General features: G+C 39.3%; 1 non-coding gene across 1 annotated transcript; it reads left to right on the top strand.

Annotated features, from left to right (window-relative positions):
• Window positions 1-1,415: 1,415 nt before the first annotated feature.
• LOC113409921 (U6 spliceosomal RNA) lies at window positions 1,416-1,523 on the top strand. The gene has a single exon (XR_003370599.1). It is a non-coding gene; the product is annotated as a U6 spliceosomal RNA (small nuclear RNA).
• Window positions 1,524-9,839: the final 8,316 nt, after the last annotated feature.

The following is a 9,839-nucleotide window of genomic DNA, read 5'->3' as shown; positions in this document are numbered from 1 at the left end:
GGATTTATAGAAATGGCTAAATTGACTTCTTTGTTCAGGAGAGAACTGCAGCTACTTTTATAAGAGTCTTCCAACTTTTTACCCCTTACATTTAAACATATAAATAGAAGTGCCTACCGTCCCTGTCTTATTGTTTCTCTTATTCTTCTTTTATTTTTCTTATATGTACCCATTTCATGTATTCACAACTATGTATACACTTATACTTATTATCTTGTAAACAATTGGCAAATCAAATAAATCAAATAAAAATAAATAAATAAGTAGGGTTAAGTGGCCACTAGAAGACAACCCTGAGTAGTTTTCTCTCTTTTCCTTCTTCTTTCAACTTTATTGACATTGTTGTTTTGAACCTGACATAGACAAGTAAGTATCTCAACTGAAACAGGTGGTCAGTTACATTTTAATTTCTTTATCTTCTTGTTTTCTAAATTCTTTTCAGCAGAAAAAAATAAGAAGACTTTTATAGAAAGAATTATTTTTATTTTCACCTTCAGGAGAGCTTGGATAATGTCAGGGTGCAGAGCATTTCTCTAGGCTGAAGAGTGGGAAATCTCAAGGGACAACATATCAAATTCCAAGATTATTGTACCTTAAATAGAGGCATCTAACCAAAGTTTCCTGTAGGTCTCAATAAACCAGTCACCACAAAGGAACCTTCCAACCTTCTAACAAAGCTGGTAATTGAAGTCCAGGTATATTTAGAACAATTAGAATTGAATAAGGAAGAAGAGCAGAGGTGTTGTGGTTCGCCGGCAGCAGGTGCAGATGGCTGAGGTCTCAGAGAGGGAGGACTCAGATGAGGGCCCTGCGTGTGATGCAGGGATGGGGCCAGGACCATCAGGGAGTGGAATGCTGCCTTCAAAGATTGTGGAGGATGGCAGCAGTGATGAAGAGGTCCCCAATGAGCCTGTGCCCGGCGCGTGTGCACGCAGGGTTGCTCAAAGGAAAGAGCAGCTGCAGCAGCATGGGTGACTCGTGAGTAAGGCTGCAAGGTAATGGCACCCCTCTTAAGAGATAAAAGCCAGGTGGGAAACTGGAGTTCTTTGCAGGAAGAAAAAAAGGTTTTGCACTCAAGCCTTGTGGACGTTCGGAGTATCTTGGTTGGTGTTTGGAGACTCTTGGTGTTGGAAATATTTCTTTTTTTAAAAAAAAAATTTTTTTATTAAATTTACAATTAAAAACATATCGACATTACATACACAAAAAAGGAAAAAAAAACACTCGGCCTTACGAACCGGAAAGAGAAGAGAAGGAGAGATATAAAAGAAAGAAAGAAACAAAGAAAGAGAAAAAGAAATGTAAAGAATACATTTAAAAACAGACAATATCCTTTTTGATAGTCTGCAAGATCCAATTCTCCTAACTTAATTTGAATACGCACATCTTATCGATATCTATGCTTAAATTACCCATTACTCGCTTCGGCAGCACATATACTAAAATTGGAACGATACAGAGAAGATTAGCATGGCCCCTGCGCAAGGTGTTGGAAATATTTCTTAGTAATTTTATCTAGTATTCTTGGCAGCCTTGCACAACCTTGATAAGGCTCGTTCTTATCAGAGACAATTAGTTTGAAACAGCCTTTTAACCGTGAAGGAACAGAATTCATAAAGAATCATTAAAAAGTTTTGCTGTTACCTCTGTTTCGTGTTTGTTTCCTTGGAACAAGGTTTGGGTCAGAACAAGAGGTGGTATTCAGCAGGTTCTGACCAGTTCTGGAGAACCAGTAGCAGAAATTTTGAGTAGTTTGGAGAACCAGAAAATACCGCCTCTGACTGGCCCCGACCCATCTATTCTCTGCCTCCCGAATCACAACTGACCAGCTGGGTCTTCTTTTGTTGCCCTGCACAGGAGAACAGAGCTGGAAAGCAGGTTAGTGGGGTGGGGAGGGAATGAGATTTTACAGTATCCTTCCACTGCCATGCCCACCAAGGCACACCCACCAAGCCACGCCTGCCAAGCCTCGCCCACAGAACCGGTAATAATTTTTTTTGAATACCACCACTGAAGAAGAGCTTACAAAAATGGAGTTGAAATTTAAAAGATTGGATATATGCTAAAAAGAAGGAGAAACATGCTTATTAATTAGAAAGAGGAAAATTAAGAGGAGAGGGCTTTCTACTACAACCTGTCCAGCACTCCCAGCAATTCCTGTATAAAGGCATGTTTCCACAATACAGAAGGGATATGAATTCTGACCTCTTTCTGAAAATTTCAGAAAGATTTGCTTCTTAACTACAAGATGAAAGAAGTAGATGTATTTTTATTTCTATCCATACTGAACCAGAATTATTTAAAACATTTAACTCATTGCAACGGGCTAGGAAATTACCTTTTTTTATATACCTGCCATTTTCTTATTATAGCATTAAAAAAAGAAAGTAATAATGTAAATACTTAAAAATGAAGGGATGAAACTATAATTAATTGCTTCTGGGAAGAAATGTGTTCAAATAATGGCTAGGAGGCAATTAAATTTTAAATAAGGTTAATGGATTTCAGCATCTTTCCCTTAATAGCATTGACCCAAGTGAAGAGAGACTCTTAATTACTCAGCCAAGTATAAACAGATGAAGCAGCACATGGAACAGCACTATCAAAGAAAGATATGGCAATGATAGTTGAACTACAATTATTTATTTGGTTTTCATTGCATTTATTGAGAAGTACTTGTGATTAATGTTATTTCAGTGCTATTCTAATTAGTGAAATTCTACCTTCTTTGCTCAAACAGTCCTTGGTCCTATTTGCTCACACTGTGATTTATTCTTATTAAGTGGGGTAACTTTCTAATTTTGGTAAGTAATGTGCAGGTTGATTATAGGCTGTTATCAGCTATGTTATACACTATTAAAAAGTAGAAGAAAAGTAGAAGAAATACAAAACATAAAATGAATGTGAATATCTAGTAAGCTGAGATTTCAGAAAGTTAATATTATAGGCTGTAATAATAGTCTGTGACAGATGTTTTTAAAATGTAAACACTTGGTCATTTTAGTCTTACAGTAAAATCTGTTAACTCTCTAAGAAGTTCATTAAAAGTGTATACTACAGGTACTGACCAAGTCTCCTTTATTTTCTCAATGGAGTGAACATTCTGCTTCTGGCTTGAAAGTCAGATTTATCTCCAATATGGCTTCCTTCCAGAAAAGGTTAATGGCCTAATTATTCTAGAGGGCCTTTGATGGCTGAATGTAATGTTGCTGGTATCCATTAATGGTGAACTGTGATTTTTATTACATGATTATTATAGCTAATGTCTTATAGTTATGATTGCTTGATTAGAAAGATCTTAAATGTTATGGATATTTTATAGCTGTCTTTTACCATGAATATTTTAGCATTATATAATTCTATAATGCTGTGGACTATTTAATTTCATGGATAGGTCACCATCCATCTAAATGGAGGTAGCAACATTTAAATTTAATACCTTTACAAATACTATATTTTTATAGTACAATGAAAAATGCATATTGAAAATTACAATACCATGATCCTCTTCTGGAATAAAAATGCCATATGAGAAAAATATTGTCCACAGCAAACAACCAATATGGCAGCCTGATACCATATTAATAATAGTAATGCCTTGACAAGATAATGTTTTATATTGTACTTATACTAAACTTCTTTCCTAAGTAGCAATAGCAATAGCACTTAGACTCATATACCACTTCACAGTGCTTTACACGCCTCTCTAAGCAGTTTATGGAGTCAGTCTATTTCCCCCAACAATCTAGGTCCTCCTTTTATCAATCTCAGAAGGATGGAAGGCTGAGTCAACCTTGAGCCAGTGACATTCAAATTGCCGAACTTCTGGCAATCAGCAATCAGCAGAAGTAGCCTGCAGTACTGCATTCTAACTACTGCATCACCATGGCTCGTGGTATGTTCTATAAATCCTGTTTTGTCTACCAGTTAATAAACTCTATCATGATACCTACCGTGTTTCTCCAACAATACGGCCTTCACCAATAGGAAGGCCCAGCATGTTCTATTGGCATAAAATCAAATTAAGCCTCTCCCCCCAAATTAAGGCCTATATTAAACATGCAAAATGGGGGAGAATGGCGGGAGGGCTTGCCATTAGGAAGTACTTTTGTTGCATACCCGGATATGGTGCTGCCTGCGTTGACTTTGGCGTTGGTGGGGCACTTCGTATCAGGAGACCTTCCTCCACCATTGCTTTCCCTTCTCCCTTGCTGCCATGGCATTTAGAGCAACGCTGCAGCGTTTGGTGCAGCCACGCGCAGCCAGCAGGGCTCCTCCCTGCAACTGGAGCCCGGCGGAGACACTCGGCTTCAGGCGCTCCTGTCACCACCTTCCCTTCGCCTTCAAAGGCAAAGCCAATTCTTTTAAAAATGACACCTTACTACCGGTATGACAAACCCTCCCCTGCCCGAGAGGGCAGCCCAACCACACGTGGGGAGGTGAATCTCCCAGGGCCGCAGCGCAGGATCGGCCCACCCCAGGAGAAGCGCCCAGCTGCCATCCCTGCCTGGCACCGGGCAGAGCGTGAAGAGCTTCGCCTGGGGCGCCCAGTGCAGCTGACAGGAAGGCCCTCCTGCCCAGCGACGGAGCTCTCCCCAAGGCAGCGAAGAAGGAAGAAGAAACTCTAGCCATTGTATTAAAAGGAAAATGTTGCTGCTTTTTCTGAGGATGCAATTCTAAATAGGTTTTGTAATTACAAATGAAAAAGTCTTACTTTGGCATAAATATGCATCACCTCAATTCCTCAACTATTATTTCATTTAAGAATAGCTAGTTCTTTCTTTCCATTAGTTATTACTGTATATAGACAAATATCAGGGTCTGTTTATTCCTGCTATCCAGATGAAAATGGCCAATGTATGAAAACATCAAGAGCTAGAGGAGAGTGGATCTGCCCAAACCAATCAAAAATAGCAATTCTAGCATTGGGCAAGCTTTTTCTTGGGAAAGAAAGGATATACTATTTCTACATCAAATTAGAAAAAAATGAAATGAGCTGGCCTTGCTATGTGCTGGAGATAAAGTATATGCTGCATTGTGTTAAATCTGTTATTGAGGTATCTTTATGTTGAAATGAGGGTACATGAAGATGGGCCCAAAATCTTCCTGTTTTGGCATTGCAGCAGCATTATTCTGCAAGGTGCATTCTTGTCTCTCACATATCTCATAATTATGTCCATTAAGTATTATGCATTGACTATATTTTCAAGATAATTAAGTATTCACATGTATTATAGACAGATGGTTTGAGTGCCTCTAACATGAAGACATGCTTCTTTTGTTACCCTTTGACAGTGCTTTCGGCTGAACTGCCACAACTCAAAAAGATTCTTTATTCAGTATCTATAGGAGGCAACACTCGTCAGATAAAACAAATAATAAGCTTTAAGAAATTGTGGGGTTGCAGAAGAATGACAACTGTTGATACTAATCAGCTGATACTTAGAATAAATAGTGTCTTTCTTTCTTTTTTCCTGCTATGTCTTAAACAATTCCATAAAATATATCCTTATTTTAATTACTATTGAGGACATGATGGTAATAGTTTTGAATTAATGCTGTAAGAGTTTCTCAATCTTAAGAGCAGAAATACAGCTATGGTTTAAGTGTCTTAAGGAAAATGAGAATGAGACTTTTGCTTTCTGTTGTTCAGAATATTGAACAAAATATAAATGTATAGGTATGCTATAAAACATAGCAATATATTGCTAGGATTTTTTCCAATTCAGTTTTAAAAGATTGTTACTTAAATTGCTGTGTCTTGAATGGTAGCATCACTGACTTGAACGGCTCATGAATTAATCCAACAGTCAAGAGTGATGTTATGTTATGACACATCTGTAGGCAAGACTCTTCTTGAGCAGATCACACTACCCTTGATATTCATCTTCTTGTCTGCTAGCAGAAGGATTTATAATATGGTACAACTCTCTGCTTGACACAACATTTCTGTGCCTGTCTTTTTCATTTTAAGTATCACAGAAGCTGTCACCTCAATAACCTAAATAATGAAATTTAGTACTGGTGATGGAATGTACAGAATATACCAGTGAAAATGCTTAAAATATGACTCAACTATCCTGTTTTGTCAGATCTTACATGGTCTATGTCAGAAAGTATTTATCTGTCTTTTAGTCTTCTCTAACTTATAGGCTTTCACAAAGAGCTAGCAAAAATAAAGCCAACTTGAATTAAACTATTTCTTTTATTTAGATTCTTCAGGAAACAGGCTGACATAAATAGGGTAATAAAATTACACCATGGAACTATAAAGAGTATAGTTATTGTGAAACTGTTCTTAAGGATGTATGAGGGGAAGATGGGAGATGAGTTGTTACAAGGACATAATAAGGACCAGGCACTGGAAGTGTGCATTCAATTCTGCTTCCAATTTCATAATTACAAATCAAGGGCCAGTGACTGAACTGAAGCTCAAGTTGAATGCCAGATCTATGTGCAACACATCCTTCTGGGCATTGGAAAAAGCAAATTAATTAGATTAGTTTCAGACAGAGTGCTGGAGATGGAAGTTGAATGGATGGACATGACCCTTCTTAGTGGCTTTTGATACTACTGATCAATCTGGATCACATAGGAGGGCTGGGAACTATTTTATTTATTCATCAAATTTATGCACCACATATCTCATTTAAGTAACTCTGGGCAGTTTACAATAAAATGCTATAGTATAAACGCATAAATAAAAATAGATTTTAAAAAGACTTAAACATTGAACTTTGTAAAATGTACAGAGGGGAATAACCTCATATCTCTAATCACCAGGCTTACATATCCCTGTTAAAGCCTCATGCCAATTGGCAGAGCCAGGTCTTAATGCTCTTTTAGAAAGCCAGAAGTGTAGAAGCCACCTTATCTCAGGAGATAAGGTATTCCAGGTGGCAGGTACAATGGCAGAGAAGATTTTCTTCCTGAATATCACCATTCAAAATTATTTAGCCAATGGGATCTGCAATAGGCCTCCCTGCTTGACCAGGTAGGATAGGTTGATGTGATTGGGATAAGAAGATTTCACAGATAACCTGGGCCCACTCCATGAAGGACTTTAAAGGTGATAATCAACACCTTGAACTGGACCTAGAAGCAAAGTGGCACCCAAGGCAGCTCATATAGCAGAGGTGTTACATGTGCAATCCTAGTTACAGCTGGGACTGCTTGCACTTCTATATTCTTCACCAGTTGCAGTTTCCAGGTACTCGTCAAGGGTAATCCCATGTAAATCACACTGCAATAATCCACACAGGAAATAACCAGGAGTAACTGAGAGAAGGGATTTTTAAAGTAAGAAAGGAAATAACCACCACACAATGCAAAGTTGAATAAAGGCCTTCACAGCCACAACTGCCATCTGTTCCTCAAGAAAAAATTGAAATCCAGAAGGACCACCAGATTGGTGCAACCCTACCCAGGACCAAAGATAGTATGTTGGCTCCATATGATGCTGTGAGCTCTTCCTGAGTCGGCAATTCTAGTTGTGCTTGTGAAGGAGGGGAGCTCAAACTCAACATGAGATGTTTGTTTAACATCTAAAGATGTCATTGGGAGAGATTACTGACAGAGATTCAGAATTGATTCAGGACAGCTGCATATTTTCTTCTATATAGGGTTCTCTGAAGGAGCTGCCTTTTATTTAGGAATATACTCATGCTGCTCCTAGAAGAACAGCCTTATTTTAGCACTTTGTTAATATATCAGCATTGAAATATTCATGGCATGAATAAAATCTGAAGCAGAGCATGCCTCCAATGTCAGATATATCTCTGATAAGTCCTTCAACAACTAAAAGTAGAATGTTTATATCCCAATCTTATAGTTCACATAAAGTTTTATAAAATCTGTCAGTCTAGATCACAGGCATCAGGGCACAAATGTAAAGTTTTATATTTGTGCCTTGATGGCTGTTATCCAAACTGACAGACTGAGAACAAGTGAAAGCAAACAATTTGTTTAACAGCAATGCACATTATCATTATCTTTTAATATTCCCATAGTCACACAATAAAAGAAAGTTGCTAAAAGATATCAATTTGTCTCACCTGTTTGACTGCAAATTTCATAAGGAGTTGGATGCTACTGAAATGCTTTATAAATGAAGGTTTAACAAAAGGAGCTAAGAATGCTAACTTAAACCATATGTGGTATAAAATTTTAAATAGCTTTACCAGAATTCATTCCATGGGCCTCCAAGCTAGAGTTTAAAACAACAATAAACAACAACCAGATGAGATGAAACATTTGATAAATGGCTTCTTTGAAGCAAGTACCTGGAATTCAACTATAAAAAATGTTGATTATCCACATTAATTCAGCCAGTCTTTAGTAATATTTATTTTTTATCACTGTTATCATTCATATGCTGCCAAATTATCCATGTCTTCTGAGCTGATAAAAGCAAAAGTTAAAGAAAGCAGAAGCACCCTTAAAAAAAAAAGAAGTAACCCTATCTACATTAAAACCAGTAACAGAGGAACACAAGACTGCAGTTTTGAGGCAGCTCTTTTTCTTCCTCTCTGAAAGAGGTTTCTGTTTTTTTATCTTTTTCTCAGAGTTCTTGGGAATTTCTTGTGAATTGATTGTGATCCTTTTAAAGCATACTGTAGTTAAACTGCAGAAGGGGAGGGAGGAAGCAACCAAAGCCTGTCCCGCTCTCTGGCTCAGTGGCTTCGGTTTCCTCCCGCCTCGTTCCTCTCTCAGTCGCTCTCTCACTCCTCCACCAGCCCAGGAAGAAACTGCTTCAAAGAAGCCGGCAGGGTGGCTTTTCCTGTTGGTGCAGCTCCCCCGAAGCGCCCGTTCACCCCCACCCCGCTGCCAATCAATCCAGGTTCAATCCAGTGCTCCATTCTGCCTGCCTTTGTTTCTGGTTGTTTCGGAGCAGCTTCGGCTGAGAATAATAACTATTCACCTCTTTTTCTCAGCCGAAGCTGTTCCGAAACAACCAGAAACGAAGGCAGGCAGGCAGGCAGGCAAACCGGAGCACTGGATTGAACTGCGGGCGGCGGGTGGGGGGGAACGGGTGCTTTGGAGGAGCTGCTGCTGACAGGAAAAGCCACCCTGCCGGCTTCTTTGAAGCAGTTTCTTCCTGGGCTAGTGGAGGAGTGAGAGAGCGAGGCTGAGAGAGGAACGAGGCAGACACCTGAGGGATGAGGCTGAGGGAGGCAGGGACGAGAGGTGGGGCTTCTCAGCCATCCTGCAGGGACTTGTCCTGAGCCGCGGAGACAGCCGTGGGCTGCCGCCGCCCAGCGCTCAGTTTTGAAGGCGCTCCTCAGCCCAGCGCAGTTCCTGAATCTGCAGCTGAAACCCTCCGTTTTAAATGTCCCAATAGAAGAGAATATCTGTCGCTCAGGGTTGCAATGAGGAGGCATTGGCGCTCCCTGAACTTGGTGGTTTGCTGGCAGACGTTTTATTACCCAACTAGGTAACAACATCAGATGTTACCTAGTCAGGTAATGAAACATCTGCAAGCAAACCACCAAACTCGGACTCTTCCCCCGGTCCTTGAAAAAGTGTTTCTGCGTGAAACTGGTCCCTGGTACAAAAAAGGTTGGGGACCACTGCATTACTAGATAAAACCAGAAACCTCGTGGTTGGCCATGAGAATTTCAATGCAATTGTTTCATCTTTTGAAAAATATTCTGAAAGCAAACTCTTTCATCAAACGGAGTGAGAAACTAGACAATCAAAACATTCTGCAATATGAAATCACCGAGGAATCACAGTCACATTTGTGTTGTTATTTAGCAGCTCAATCCTGTAGGGGGAAAAGTGGGACAATGATTGCCAGTGTTGCGTTTGGAACTTAGTTCACACACATTAAGTGATAA

The sequence above is a fragment of the Notechis scutatus genome, chromosome 5 (assembly GCF_049901735.1).
Source record: "Notechis scutatus isolate UNSWTSFEM ecotype Mainland chromosome 5, rNotScu1.2, whole genome shotgun sequence".
Lineage (NCBI taxonomy): Eukaryota > Metazoa > Chordata > Lepidosauria > Squamata > Elapidae > Notechis > Notechis scutatus.
Note: the sequence above shows the minus strand (reverse complement) of the source record. Positions and strands in the feature narration are given on the sequence as shown.